Raw genomic sequence first — 11761 nt, 5'->3', positions numbered from 1 at the left:
CAGAAATAGAAGAATACAGACAAGCAGTAAAATTACTAGACAGCAAGGGCATTGAGTTCCATTCCTACAACCTATTTGGGGACAAACCCCTCAAAGTGGTGCTCAGGGGAGTTCCAGAAGAAACGGCCGCCGAAGAAATTCGCGCCGAGCTTGTGGAACTGGGATTCACCATCAAGAGCGCGTATCGGATGACTCAAGGCCACTCAAGAACTCAGATACCGCTAATCTTGGTGGACGTAGAGAGAACCAGCGACGCCAAAGACATCTACCGACTTGAAAAAATCTTTGGACTATCTATAAAGGTGGAGCCACTACGCAGGAGGACGACGGACGGACAGTGCCATCGCTGCCAAGGCTTCGGCCACGCCGCTTCCTGCTGCCATGCCAGACCAATGTGCGTCCGTTGTGCAGGCGACCACCTCACAGCTGACTGCAAGAAACCCAATACCACAGATCCTGCGACATGCGCCAACTGTGGAGGCCCTCATCCGGCCAACTACAGGGGATGCCCGAGGCACCCAAAACACGCCCGATACGGATACACAGAAGCAGATAAACGACAAGCGGAAAGGACCTAAGACAGATACTCGTTCAGGCCTGCCTGGAAGACCACCCAGGAAAAACCTAAACCAGAGGAGATAAAGGACATGATAAATGCTTTAAAAAAACACTATCAACACTGCCAACAACATGATATCAAAACTGACAGAATTAAACTAATCTCTACAAGACCTGAAAGCCCAATAATCAAGACCAGAAGACGATGAGGAAACGAGAAGAAGACGAATTATTATACATCTGATTTTATACATCTAAGCCATCCTACAAAACTCAAATAAGACATGACATCCAATTAGTAGCTAAACCGCTACACGGAGCAGACTTCCATCATACGCCATAATATAGATGAAAGGGATAGGGGGCATAGCCCCGGCACCCTACACGCCAAGCATACCAAAAGAGATTTTTATCAGTCTACCGGATCTTCTCTCAGGAACAACATCTTCTCTACTAGCAGCCTCTCTTCAAACACTCTGGACCAGTTTCACCAGTTTCGCCGCGCATCTCTTCGCTTCTTGAACGCCGAAGTACTACCCGGTGAGAGTTTCACATCCCGTTTACCTACGGGTGGGAAACATCTCTCGCGTTCGCAGTCATCGGTCTCCACGTTTGCTTGTCTGCCGCCTTCACCTACATTGGCCTGTAAAAATATTATCTACTGGACGCTACATACTGAAATATAAACCGAGTCATTACCGACTTTTTCAAAAGGAAACATCGTTATTATTAATAACCCCTCCACCGACTGAGCTAGGAAAATTCATCAACGAAGTGCGCAGTAGCGTATCGTTGAGGGGGTGTTGTTAGCAACTATCTGTGGCATCCGATGTTTGGTTTAATATTCCGATGCATGTCTAAAACACACGACAGCACGGACTACACAAACAGATAGATGTTAAGCCACACGCATTCGATAAACATTTGTGGATGCGACAGCTCACAATAACTCTTCGGTGTTTATCACTAGACTCAAAGTGTAGAGTATCTGGGTATGGGGGATGCACATGGAAAAGTGTGATATTCCGCTGTTGAAGTGATGAAAACCTATAAGTAGTTGGCGGAGTAAGTGTGAAGGTCGGTGGCACTTACTAGATTTCCCTAACCCCATACATTCCCGCTGCCATAAAAATTAATAAAAAATAAAATATTGATTTTTTTGTAAATGGGCCCCCCAAGCCATTTTTCTGTGTGCGCACCTGGTTTTCAATGATATAAGCAGTACACATATGCCCGGTACACCAGGTCACGATGAACAGCGATACAGCAAACTGCATACGTACAATTTACATAATATAACCATGTATGAGTGGTGTAAATGATTTTCATACCTTTTTTATATGCATTTTGCAAATCAGTTTTGTGTGACTGAAAAGAAAAAATTATAACATTTCTATAGCATTTTGATTATAAATACTCCCAAATCTTCTGACATGATCAAATAATGCTATCTTTTTCCCAAAATGCTTAACAAATAAACAAAATAATAATTATTGTGAAAAAACTTAAAAATTACACTCCAATCTTTTCAATTTCATCTGAATCTTCTGTATCCAGTAAAGCTATCTTTTTCCCAAAATGCTTTTCAATATTTTGACAAATTTCCAATGCCAGAGAAGAATCGATGAGATTGATGGCGATGCCGGGTTTGCCGAATCTTCCCGCATTCCCAATCCTATGCAAGTATGTCATGCAATCTGCTTTCTTGTCTAAGTCCATCGGCATATCAAAATTCACAACCAGTGTTACTTGCTCTACGTCGATGCCTCTGGATAGCACGTTTGTAGTGATAAGTACTTTTTCTTGTCCAGACCTGAATCTATCACGAACAGATATTCTCTGTTCAACCGTCAGGTCTCCGGATAAAACAGAAACTGAATGCCCGTCTTTTGTCATTTTTTCTGAAAGCCATGAAGCAGTTTTTCTTGTATGACAAAATATTATCGCTTGGCCGATAGAAATAACTCCGTAAATATTACAAATGGAGCGATATTTTTCGTCTTGTCCTCTGCATTTTACATAAAATTGTTTGATGTTATCCAAAGATTCTTCTTCACGCAAGAGACGAATGATTAGCGGGTTCGGTACAATAATTTCAGCAAACTCCATGACAGGTGTGTCGTATGTGGCAGAAAAGGACATCATTTGGCAAGTTCTCGGTAACATTTTATGAATTCGTATACATTGATCCTGATGCCCATGTGTCGAAATCATAACATCCGCTTCGTCCAACACGAAGACTTTAATTTTTGTCAGATCAAACATTTGGAATTTGACACCCCAGTCCAACATTTTTCCAGGAGTGCCAATTATAATATGATCGGTGATTTTGGCAGATCTGGCCATTTCTTCGCCACGTACTGCATATTTTAATTTTATTTCTGGGCAAAACGTTGCCATTTTTGCGGCAACTTCACCAGTTTGAATTGCGAGTTCGTACGTTGGACTCATGCATAGCACTTGAGGGTGTTTTAAACCTGGATCAACTCTACTCAGCATGGCTAAAACAAAAGCGGCTGTTTTACCGGTACCTGATTGAGATTGGGCAATAATATTTTGGGGAGGGTCAGCTAGTAATGTTGACAATGCTATTTCTTGAATTTTTGATGGTGTTTTAAATCCCATTGCGTAAACGCCTTTAAGTAAATTTGGCTTTAGATTGAAAGATTCGAATGTTTTATCAGAGTAAAACGGTGAGTTAGGATCTTTTCGTTGAACTTCAACATCTTTCCGTGACTTCACTGATCCATTACGAATTATTTTTCGTAGTAATGTCTCTGTCGGATTTACAACATTGAGTGACTCTTCAGACGGGTTTTGATTATTTGAGGATTTAATGTTCAGTCCGGTTACTTTGCGTGCAATTTCCAGATCATCGGCAGATTTTTCCCACTTCAGTTTTCCTGTCGCCATCTTTCTATAAACACAAAAACAAGTATGTAAGATGTATCGTCAGTAAAACAAAGTGGATAATGTCAATTATTCTTATATGATCGGCAACATTGAAAATTGTATTATATTATTATAGTAGTGTTACATTATTATTCAACATATTACAGTATTCTAAAAGCTGTGATACCTATACTCAAGGGCCATGGCCTTTGAGAGAAAATGCAAGGGCAGAGGTAACTGGTATTTTTGGACCCTCTCCAATTCAAAACTATGAGGAAGGAATATATTATAAAATGCTAGTATTGTTCAATTTATTGTTAACGGTTTGAACAGGCTTCTATAATTAGTCCAAAATTAGTAATTAACGATTTGATCTTATTAAAATACTTTATTGGATTCATTTATTAGACAATTGTATAAACAGGTATTTAACATACATAAGTTGACAGTATGACATCTAATACAACAGTGCCGCTATATTGGCTAGGTGCTCAATATATAGGTTGGGCTCGGAATAGATTTTTTGTTGTACTTGCGATATATTCACATGTCACTGATTAGAGAAGCGTCCCCTAATCAATAGGTTTTACACAAGAGTATCATAACTACTGACCCCATGATATACATCACAATTTATTATTACTTCTCTCACATTGTGGGAACATACACACTCTAAAATCACACAATAATTCTTACCTATAATCGGTACTTAATCTAAAAGGTATCCCTTATTTATTGATATAAAAGAATCCCTTTCGATATCAACAATATATCATATTACTGTGGGAATCTGGTCAGTTATTGACTTATATTGAATCATATTATATAATTATATTGATTCACATCTTATATCGTCGGTGTTTTGTAAAAAGGGCGAATTAACCAAAATGCTACTTTACAGGAGGATTTTTAACTTTTAGACATTTATTTGTTTTTTACCTGTAGATGATTATGAATATCCAACAAGTTTATAATAAAGCTTAGAAAGAATACTGTCATTATAATAGGTATTATTATATAATATTTTATAATTATTATATAATAAAGTCACATTTGCTTTTTATTTCGTAATTTAAATTTATTTTAGTTGATTATCGTTTTTAAGTACTTTCCTGTGGAGATAAAAATTCGCCGTTTTTCCACAACAAAGCTAGTGGGGTACATATTGTAATATCATTAAAATCTCGATTTCACCAAAATGGTTGATTCGCCCTTTTTACAAAACACCGACGATCTATTAATGTTTCACAACATTATTAGATACTTACAAAAATGATTTAACCAAAGTTTTTCATAATTTCGCACCAGCAAATTTATTGATTAATTTAGAATAATAAGAACATGCAATCCCGCTATTTTTTTTAATCACTCTTGACTCATTATTGATCGTAAAAAGACTTTAATCGTTTTCAGTACATGTTGAAAACACTAAGGAAACCAGTGTTTTCTGCAAAGCACCTGTCCTGATCTAGATTTCCCCATGGAACCAAAGTAACGGGCAAAACATTGATAGCTTCATGTACCTGGGGTGCACATGTTGGTAGATGACACGATGGCATAGTTCGTTATCTAAATGGGAATGGCTGAAGCATCATTCAACTAGATGTAGAATATCTGGGACTGCACACGGTTAAAACCAAATGCCACCTATGTTGACGCTTGCATTCTGACAGTGCTGCTATACGGTAGCGAGTCATGACACCATGAGTAGGGATTGCAATACCGGTATTTTAAAACCGGTATCCCATTGTTTTTGATACCGAAATACCGGTATTAAAAATCAGATAATATAATAAATATTCGGTATTGAAAGTTGAAATGAAATGTATTAATTAACATAAAAGGTTAAACAGGACAGTATTTTTTTGTCGGCTTACGCGTCGACTAGTTTACTTCCGTTGTCCTGCGATGTCCTTGGTGGCTGTTTCGCCAGTCGCTCGAGGGTTTTAGAAGTTGTCAGGTATATTTTTGATGTAGGTACATATCTGAAATAGCAATTAAATACTGTTCATTTTTATAATCAATAATAACCTCAGCCTTAGTGGCGAATATTAAGTTCATGTCTGAGTCTAATTTTTCAATGTTTATCTAGTTAATTAAAGAGTAGTTTATACAATAATGGAGAAATATAATTTTGTTGACCAAAAAAGTGAACATTTATTTGGTTTTACTTCTTATGGGATAAAAGTATAAATATTGCAAAAAGCGGTGTGAACTAATAAACCAGGTGGAATTAATGACCAGAGGGTCACATACATAATATTATCGAAGAACTCTTCATAATAATATAAATTGAAAGATCATTCGAAGAAGAAAGTCTCAATAGTTCAACTACCAGGTATCTGTAAATATCAGCATCTCTACCATATTTGTGTCGCTAAATTTCAAAACACGCTATAACACTTTTTTGAAATAATTAAGATATATATATCGCTGGATTCGTAATTAAAATCTCTACATGAAAATTGTATCGCCTCTTTCAAAAGCCGCTACGATTAACTGTCATTTATGAAACAAAATCAATGTGTCTATCAAATCCCGCTATAACACTACTGAAACATTCAAAAACCTTTTTAGTTCAAAAAGTTTTTATTGATTTTCTCAACATAATGAAAAAGTGTTATAGCGGGTTTTGAAACTCAGCGACACTTTTACCTTTATCTATTTTTAAAGGTTTAGATAATATATTATGTTGATAATAATTATGATAATAATTAAAGAGATTGTTATATATAGATATGAATAATCTAATGGTTGATATTGTTTTTTCCATAATATTTTAGGAATATCGGTATTCAATAGGAAATACCGGTATAGGTATTTTCACTCGGTATAGCAATCCATAGTTTAGATGTCAATTAAGACAGCAATGGATCAATTCCGGCGACCGGTACCTATTGACATTTTCATTCGGTATTGCAATCCCTAGTTGGACTTAACCACCAGACATTTTCGACGAGTATCTGGGTATGGAGGATGCACATGGAAAAGTGATATTCCGCTGTTGAAGTGATGAAAACCTGTAAGTAATTGGCAGAGTTAGTGTGAAGGTCGGTGGCACTTACTAGATTTCCTTAACCCCGTCCATTCCTGCTGCCATAAAAATTAATAAAAAAATAAAATATGGATTTTTTTGTAAATGGGTGCCCCAAACCATTTTTCTGTGTGCGCACCGGGTTTTCAATGATATAAGCAGTACACATATGCCAGGTACACCAGGTCACGATGAACAGCGATACAGCAAACTGCATACGTACAATTTACATAATATAACCATGTATGAGTGATGTAAATGATTTTCATACCTTTTTTTATATGCATTTTGCAAATCAGTTTTGTGTGACTGAAAAGAAAAAATCATAACATTTCTATAGCATTTTGATTATAAATACTCCCAAATCTTCTGACATGATCAAATAATGCTATCTTTTTCCCAAAATGCTTAACAAATAAACAAAATAATAATTATAGTGAAAAAACTTAAAAATTACACTCCAATCTTTTCAATTTCATCTGAATCTTCTGTATCCAGTAAAGCTATCTTTTTCCCAAAATGCTTTTCAATATTTTGACAAATTTCCAATGCCAGAGGGGAATCGATGAGATTGATGGCGATGCCGTGTTTGCCGAATCTTCCCGCATACCCAATCCTATGCAAGTATGTCTCGCAATCTCCTTTCTTGTGTAAGTCCATCGGCATATCAAAATTCACAACCAGTGTTACTTGCTCTACGTCGATGCCTCTGGATAGCACGTTTGTGGTGATAAGTACTTTTTCTTGTCCAGACCTGAATCTATCAAGAACAGATATTCTCTGTTCAATCGTCAGGTCTCCGGATAAAACAGAAACTGAATGCCCGTCTTTTGTCATTTTTTCTAAAAGCCATGAAGCAGTTTTTCTTGTATGACAGAATATTATCGCTTGGCCGATAGAAATAACTCCGTAAATATTACAAATGGAGCGATATTTTTCGTCTTGTCCTCTGCATTTTACATAAAATTGTTTGATGTTATCCAAAGATTCTTCTTCACGCAAGAGACGAATGATTAGCGGGTTCGGTACAATAATTTCAGCAAACTCCATGACAGGTGTGTCGTATGTGGCGGAAAAGGACATCATTTGGCAAGTTCTCGGTAACATTTTATGAATTCGTATACATTGATCCTGATGCCTCTGTCTCGAAATCATAACTTCCGCGTCGTCCAACACGAAGACTTTGATTTTTGTCAAATCAAACATTTGATATTTGACACCCCATTCCAACATTTTTCCAGGAGTGCCAATTATAATATGATCGGTGATTTTGGCAGATCTGGCCATTTCTTCGCCACGTACTGCATATTTTAATTTTATTTCTGGGCAAAACGTTGCCATTTTTGCGGCAACTTCACCAGTTTGAATTGCGAGTTCGTACGTTGGACTCATGCATAGCACTTGAGGGTGTTTTAAACCTGGATCAACTCTACTCAGCATGGCTAAAACAAAAGCGGCTGTTTTACCGGTACCTGATTGAGATTGGGCAATAATATTTTGGGGAGGGTCAGCTAGTAATGTTGACAATGCTATTTCTTGAATTTTTGATGGTGTTTTAAATCCCATTGCGTAAACGCCTTTAAGTAAATTTGGCTTTAGATTGAAAGATTCGAATGTTTTATCAGAGTAAAACGGTGAGTTAGGATCTTTTCGTTGAACTTCAACATCTTTCCGTGACTTCACTGATCCATTACGAATTATTTTTCGTAGTAATGTCTCTGTCGGATTTACAACATTGAGTGACTCTTCAGACGGGTTTTGATTATTTGAGGATTTAATGTTCAGTCCGGTTACTTTGCGTGCAATTTCCAGATCATCGGCAGATTTTTCCCACTTCAGTTTTCCTGTCGCCATCTTTCTATAAACACAAAAACAAGTATGTAAGATGTATCATCTGCAGTAAAACAAAGTGGATAATGTCAATTATTCTTATATGATCGGCAACATTGAAAATTGTATTATATTATTATAGTAGTGTTACATTATTATTCAACATATTACAATATTCTAATAGCTGTGATACCTATACTTAAGGGCCATGGCCTTTGAGAGAAAACGCAAGGGCAGAGGTAACTGTTATTTTTGGACCCTCACCAATTCAAAACTATGAGGAAGGAATATATTATAAAATGCTAGTATTGTTCAATTTATTGTTAACGGTTTGAACAGGCTTCTATAATTAGTCCAAAATTAGTAATTAACGATTTGATCTTATTAAAATACTTTATTGGATTCATTTATTAGACAATTGTATAAACAGGTATTTAACATACATAAGTTGACAGTATGACATCTAATACAACAGTGCCGCTATATTGGCTAGGTGCTCAATATATAGGTTGGGCTCGGAATAGATTTTTTGTTGTACTTGCGATATATTCACATGTCACTTATTAGGGAAACGTCCCCTAATCAATAGGTTTTACACAAGAGTATCATAACTATTGACCCCATGATTATACATCACAATTTATTATTACTTCTCTCACAATATTGTGGGAACATACACACTCTAAAATCACACAATAATTCTTACCTATAATCGGTACTTAATCTAAAAGGTATCCCTTATTTATTGATATAAAAGAATCCCTTTCGATATCAACAATATATCATATTACTGTGGGAACCTGGTCAGTTATTGACTTATATTGTATCATATTATATAATTATATTGATTCACATCTTAGATCGTCGGTGTTTTGTAAAAAGGGCGAATTAACCAAAATGCTACTTTACAGGAGGATTTTTAACTTTTGACGTTTATTTGTTTTTTACCTGTAGATGATTATAAATATCTAACAAGTTTATAATAAAGCTTAGAAAGAATACTGTCATTATAATAGGTATTATTATATAATATTTTAAAAGGCCTAATATGTCACATTAGCTTTTTATTTCGTAATTTTAATTAATTTTATTTTAGTCGGTTATCGTTTTTAAGTACTTTTCTGTGGAGATAAAATTCGCCGTTTTTTACACAACAAAGCTAGTGGGGTACATATTGTATTTTCATTAAAATCTCGATTTCGCCAAAATGGTTGATTCGCCCTTTTTACAAAACACCGACGATGTATCACTTAGATACTTACAAAAATGATGTAACCAAAGCTTTTCATGATTTCGCACCAGCAAATTTACTGATTAATTTGGAATAATAAATTGAAAGTACATGCAATCCTGCTATGTTTTCATCACTTTTGACTCATTATTGAACGTAAAAAGTCGTTTTCAGTACATGTTGAAAACACTAAGGAAATCAGTGTTTTCTGCAAAGCACCTGTCCTGATCTAGATTTCTCCATGGAACCAAAGTAACGGGCAAAACATCAATATCTTCATGTACCTGGGGTGCACATGTTGGTAGATGACACGATGGCAAAGTTCGTTATCCAAATGGGAATGGCTGAACTAGAATCTAGATGTAGAATAACTGGGACTGCACACGGTTAAAACCAAATGCCACCTATGTTGACGCTTGCATTCTGACAGTGCTGCTATACGGTAGCAAGTCATGACACCATGAGTAGGGATTGCAATAAGGTATTTTAAAACGAGTATCCCATTGTTTTTGATACCGAAATACCGGTATTAAAAATCAGATAATACCGATATATTCGGTATTGAAAGTTGAAACAAAATGTCTTAATTAACATAAAAGGTTTAACAGGACTGTATTTTTTTGTCGGCTTACGCAATGTCTAGTTTTCTTCTGTTGTCCAGCGATGTCCTTGGTGGCTGTTTCGCCAGTCGCCGAGGGTTTTAGAAGTTGTCAGGTGTATTTTTAGATGTAGGTATCTAAAATCGCAATAAAATACTGTCCATTTTTATTATCATTAATAACCTCAACCTTAGTAGCGAATATTAACACAATGCTTACGAGCCCTTTTAATTAATTTTGTAATCAACGTGTTAATTTGCATTTGAAAAGTAATTAGCAAAAAATTAAGTTAAGGGTTAATTTCATGTCTGTGTCTATTTTTTGATGTTTATCTAGTTAATTAAAGAGTAGATATAATTTTGTTGACCAAAAAAGTGAACATTTATTTGGTTTTACTTCTTATGGGATAAAAGTATAAATATTGCAAAAAGCGGTGTGAACTAATAAACCAGGTGGAATTAATGACCAGAGGGTCACATACATAATATTATCGAAGAACTCTTCATAATAATATAAATTGAAAGATCATTCGAAGAAGAAAGTCTCAATAGTTCAACTACCAGGTATCTGTAAATATCAGCATCTCTACCATATTCGTGTCTCTAAATTTAAAAAACCGCTACAACACTTTTTTGAAATAATTAAGATATATATATCGCTGGATTCGTTATTAAAATCTCTACATGAAAATTTTATCGCCTCTTTCAAAAGCCGCTACGATTAACTGTCATTTATGAAACAAAATCAATGTGTCTATCAAATCCCGCTATAACACTACTGAAACATTCAATAACCTTTTTAGTTCAAAAAGTTTTTATTGATTTTCTCAACATAATGAAAAAGTGTTATAGCGGGTTTTGAAACTCAGCGACACTTTTACCTTTATCTATTTTTAAAGGTTTAGATAATATATTATGTAGATAATAATTATGATAATAATTAAAGAGATTGTTATATATAGATATGAATAATCTAATGGTTGATATTGTTTTTTCCATAATATTTTAGGAATATCGGTATTCAATAGGAAATACCGGTATAGGTATTTTCACTCGGTATAGCAATCCATAGTTTAGATGTCAATTAAGACAGCAATGGATCAATTCCGGCGACCGGTACCTATTGACATTTTCATTCGGTATTGCAATCCCTAGTTGGACTTAACCACCAGACATTTTCGACGCATAGTAATTTCCTCAGCATATCAGAATCAATACTTTTCTTTTGTCCTTACTTAATAAGTAGACTTTTTTGGGGGGCATAATACAAATTAGCCCACGGCCCTTACAAGTGTAAATCCGGCACTGATTGTCTCATTTTTTTCTATTATCGATAGCTCAAATTGAATCGTGCTAATATGGTACCTACCTAGATTTATATATGACGTCACACGATTTTGGCTATTTTTAAACCTCTTATCGTCACATTTCATCATAAACTGAAGCGGCCGACTGAAATCAAAAGGGAGACGAGACATGATAGATTTCCATCAGTTATCGTATCTGTTTTTAGAGTTGCCAGTTAAAATTGACGTGTTTTTCTTACTACTTTTCTTATTTCGATTGAAATATTATAATTTCTTTAAATATATTTAAGTACTTACTGAATTTTACCACC

At 35.4% G+C, this 11761-nt stretch overlaps 2 pseudogenes; both read right to left on the bottom strand.

Annotated features, from left to right (window-relative positions):
• Nucleotides 1–2070: 2070 nt before the first annotated feature.
• LOC147064188 (DEAD-box helicase Dbp80 pseudogene) lies at nt 2071–3471 on the bottom strand (annotated as a pseudogene).
• A 3466-nt stretch (nt 3472–6937) lies between these two features.
• On the bottom strand, nt 6938–8338 carry LOC147064187 (DEAD-box helicase Dbp80 pseudogene; annotated as a pseudogene).
• Nucleotides 8339–11761: the final 3423 nt, after the last annotated feature.

The sequence above is a fragment of the Rhyacophila brunnea genome, unplaced genomic scaffold (assembly GCF_057557595.1).
Source record: "Rhyacophila brunnea isolate RB1 unplaced genomic scaffold, BYU_Rbru_1.0 scaffold_8, whole genome shotgun sequence".
NCBI classification, from domain to species: Eukaryota; Metazoa; Arthropoda; class Insecta; order Trichoptera; family Rhyacophilidae; genus Rhyacophila; species Rhyacophila brunnea.
The sequence above is the reverse complement of the archived record's forward strand: the minus strand, read 5'-3'. Positions and strand labels throughout refer to the sequence as shown.